This window comes from Callospermophilus lateralis, chromosome 7 (genome assembly GCF_048772815.1).
Source record: "Callospermophilus lateralis isolate mCalLat2 chromosome 7, mCalLat2.hap1, whole genome shotgun sequence".
Classification (NCBI taxonomy): domain Eukaryota; kingdom Metazoa; phylum Chordata; class Mammalia; order Rodentia; family Sciuridae; genus Callospermophilus; species Callospermophilus lateralis.
This window is the reverse complement of record NC_135311.1, coordinates 10,390,810-10,395,193: the sequence shown is the minus strand read 5'-3', so window position 1 is coordinate 10,395,193 and position 4,384 is coordinate 10,390,810.

The following is a 4,384-nucleotide window of genomic DNA, read 5'->3' as shown; positions in this document are numbered from 1 at the left end:
CCACAACTCAAAACAGAAAAAGGAAACTCAAGATTAAACACTAAACACCAACAAATAACTTGCAAATAAGAGCTTTGTAGTTGAAACAATCAAATATTTTGTCTTTTTTCATTAGCACCTTAATATTTATTTCCCTTCCACCCATTGGGTGGTGCCCTGATCTCCTGCCAACTGAGCTATTAACTTATTAAGTTCATGAAGTGCTTACCTTGCAAGCACAAGGCCCTGGATTCAATCCCCAGCTCAAACAACTATTTAAAATTTTAATGTGACTAACTCTTTCTTTGATTCAAACAGCAAAAATCTCATCTTCCTGTTTCTTATGTTAGCCAGCATCTTTTTTTCCTGAATTTTCATTTCTTAAAATCTGTGCTGTGAAGAAAAGAAACAAATGGCCCTGAAATACTACCAGGATGGACAAAGAAGGATATGCCCAGAAAACCCACAAGTGGTGCTTTGAGAAATAGCCCTGAATCTGCATAAGCACACGCACATTTTATTCATGGAATATGGTACAACCGTCATGCACTGTTCTATAGCCTTTATCTTGCAAGTTTCACATTGCTATAACACTTGAAATTGATTTCCTCCCCTTGGTGTGTAATCAGGGAGAAAGGTTAAGAATCCAACCAAATAAGCAGGGAAGATTTACCAACTTTGCATTTTTAAGTCAATAGATAATTTTATGTTTATTCATGGGGCACAAAATGATAATTTAGTACATTTATACAATGTGTAATGACTAAAATCAGGGATGTTACCATTTCCATTCCCTAATAAACAAAAAATTTTAAAAATACTAATTATGTTTACTGAACATAAAATTATGTTATAATTAATAATAGGTATCTATGAAATTCCCACATACTAGAAAGACAAATAATATACTTTTAAATAATACAAATGAAAGAAAAAAATCACAAAAGTAAGTGGAAAATTCTTCAAACTTAATGACAATGATAGAACTATATTCTAAAATCTGTAGCCAAAGTGATACTGACAGGAAAATATATAACTTCATGTCGACATCAGAGAAGACAGTTTAAAACCAATGATCTTAATTTCTATCTTAAGAATCTAGAGAAAGACAAGCAAATAAAATACAAAGTAAATAGGACAAAGAAATAATAAAGAGCAGATATCAACCCAATGGAAAACAGATAAACTACAGAAAAAAATCAAGTTTTTGAAAAGATTAATAAAACTGATAAATACCAAGCAAGAATAATTGAGAAAAATGACAGAAAATGAAAATTATCTTTAGGTGGTATCCATAGATTCTACAAACATTAAAAGTGAGATAATCATGGACTATAATGAACAACATTATATCCAGAAACACAATAACTTAGGTGAAGTGGACAAATCTCTTGAAAAATAGATTTCTCAAGACAGCAAGATTATCCCTCTACGAAAAACATTTCATTTATAATTTGGAAAAAAATTTTCAATATTTTGGGTTTTTTAGTTGTAGTTGGACACAATAGCTTTATTTTATTTATTTATTTTTATGTGGTGCTGAGGATCAACCCCAGCACCTTACACATGCTAGGCAAGCACTCTACTGCTGAGCCACAACCCCATCCCATAATTTGAAAATTTGACACAAATAAAATTCTAACTCTCAGAGATTTCACAGATTGAATTCTTTCATTTATTTAAAGAAAAAGTGATTCAAATATTCACAAGTTAAGGGCTGGGGTTGTGGCTCAGCAGTAGAGCACTTGCCTAGCAAGTGCAAGGTCCTGGGTTCGATCCGCAGCACTACATAAAAACAAATAAACAAAATTAAGGTATGTGTGCAACTAGAAAACAAATATATTTTTTTAAAAATTCACAAGTTAGAAAATAAAAGGAGAAAAAAATCTCCCAACTAATTTCTTTTTTTTTTTTTTTTTTTTTTTTTTTTTTAGTATTTGGCAGACACAACGTTTTTGTTTGGATGTGGTGCTGAGGATCGAACCCAGGCCGCATGCATGCCAGGCGAGCGCGCTACCGCTTGAGCCAAATCCCAGCCGCCCAACTAATTTCTTAAGTAGACCTAACCCTGATACCAAATCCAAATGGAACATATCTGATACCAAAAGATCTAATAACAACAATAAAAAAAAAATATGCACAACTATTTCTGATAAACATTTGTGCAAAAATAAGTTCTCTACAAAAGCAAGCCAGACATATGTAACAGGAACAATACAACCCAAAAAAGTTTAGTTTGGGAATGTAAAATTTGCTCAATATTTGAAAATTAAAGAACATACTTTAATTCATTAACAGAACAAGGAGTGAAAAATAGATATACAATGATTTCAATAAATTTTTAAAAAGTATTTGACAAAATTGAAACTCATTCCTAATTTTTTTTTTTTTTTTTTGAAAACTAGGAATAGGAGGTAATTTTTCTCACCTGACACAATGTGTCTATGAAGAACAAACAACTGATACATTTAGTAGTGAAATGCTGAATGTTTCCCACCTAACTTCAGGAACAAGGTGAGGATTTCTCTCCATGTTCACTTACTCCAATGCTGGACATCTTAGTCCACAAATTAAGGAAAAATAAGGACAAGCTGAGAGGAGTAAGTGTGGAAATGAAAATAAGAAACTACTTTCATTTGAAAAAAAAATCCTAAAAAATCTTCTTCTAATTGTTTTTATTATTTTGTGATATTGACAGGGTCATAGGACTAAAAGTTAATGAACAAACACCCAAACATGGTGATAAAGGGAGAGACCCTGCACAGAGAAGAATTAGAAGGCTTTAATGTTACCAAATAAGTTATTCTTCTCTTTATATCTGCTAAATTTGCAGTGTTAGTTGAAAAACTTCTCCCCAAGGCCAATGTTATACAAATACTTTTAAAAATTATCTTGAAATTACTGTTTAAGTTATTATTATTATTATTATTATTATTAGTATTATTATTATTATTTACATTTTGGGCTTACATTCATTTAGATTTTTTTTTTTTTTTTGGTCTGATGTGTCAGTGCTCCAGCATGATTTCCTTCCAGAAGTGATTTTTTTAAAAGTTATTATTTCCTCCACTGATTTGATATATCATTAGCTTATTTGTTTATATGCCAATATAATCATATTTTTCAAGTTCAATGAATAGAATGTTTTATTCAGCTTTGTGTCACTGTGACCAAAATACCTATGAAGAACACCTTAGAGGAAGGAAAGTGCCTGTGCAGCTAAATATAAATGGAATAGTTTGTCATGCATTCTTTTCTATCTAACTCCTTTTGTGCACCATAATATTTCTGAGATTCTTTTATGTTATTACTCGTATCAATAGTTTATGTTTTTATTGCGGAGTTTTATTCCATTTCAAGGATTATGATAACTTGTTTTATCCAGGCACTTGTTCATGGACATTTTGATTGCTTCCATTTGGGCACTACTCTGAGCATAGCAGTTCTGAAGTTCATGGGAACATGTAGTTTTCTAGTTTTATGCGTTTATGTCTGGTGACAGCATTGACAGGTCACATGATTAGTGTATGCTCATCTTCATAAGCAGCCACCAAACTGTTTTTCAAAGTGATAGTAACATGTATCCCTCTCAACAACAGAGGATGGAGCTGCAGTTGTTCTAAATCCCTGCCAACACTTGGCATAGTCATTTGAATTTTAGACATTGTGATGGATGTGAGTTGGTCTTCATTTTTGTTTTCCTGATGACTCATGCTCTTGAGCAAATTTTCAGGTGTTCATCGATGCTTACATTCCCTTCTTTGTGTAGTATCTGTTGAAATATTTCATCCTTCTTTAAGTTGCTTGTCTTACTATTGCCAAATTTGAAGATGTCCAATGACCATAAATCTTGTCAGATACCTGAATACTGTTAAACTAATAATAATAAAATTTATTTTATTATTATTAATATTGTAAATATTATATGTGACTTATCATTTTCTTTTTCTTGATGGGAAATTTCAAACAGCAGAAGTTTAAGATTCAAATAATGTTTAATTTATCTCTTTTTTACATTAATAGTTTGTCCTCTTTATCTCAAATATAAGAAATCATTGCCAATATAAAAATTCAAGGCCAGAAATTTTTTTCATCTTAGTTTTCTTCTACAAGATTAGAGGAGCTTTTATTTCTAATGCAAAAACAATGAATTAGCACACTGAGAGACCAGGCTGAAGTCTTTCTCTAAATAGAGCACAAGGGGTAACAGCATCTATAAGAAGAAGATAAAGAAGTATAAAAGGGAAGCTAAGGTAAATGAGTCCCAATCTGACTTCTAGAACAAAAAAAAAGACACATTGGGCGAGCACAAATAAGAAAAAATAACATAAACATAAGAAAAATGTTCTGGCTTGTCTTCAGATACAAAGACATACAAAACATTAAAGAAAAGTTTAAATCACAC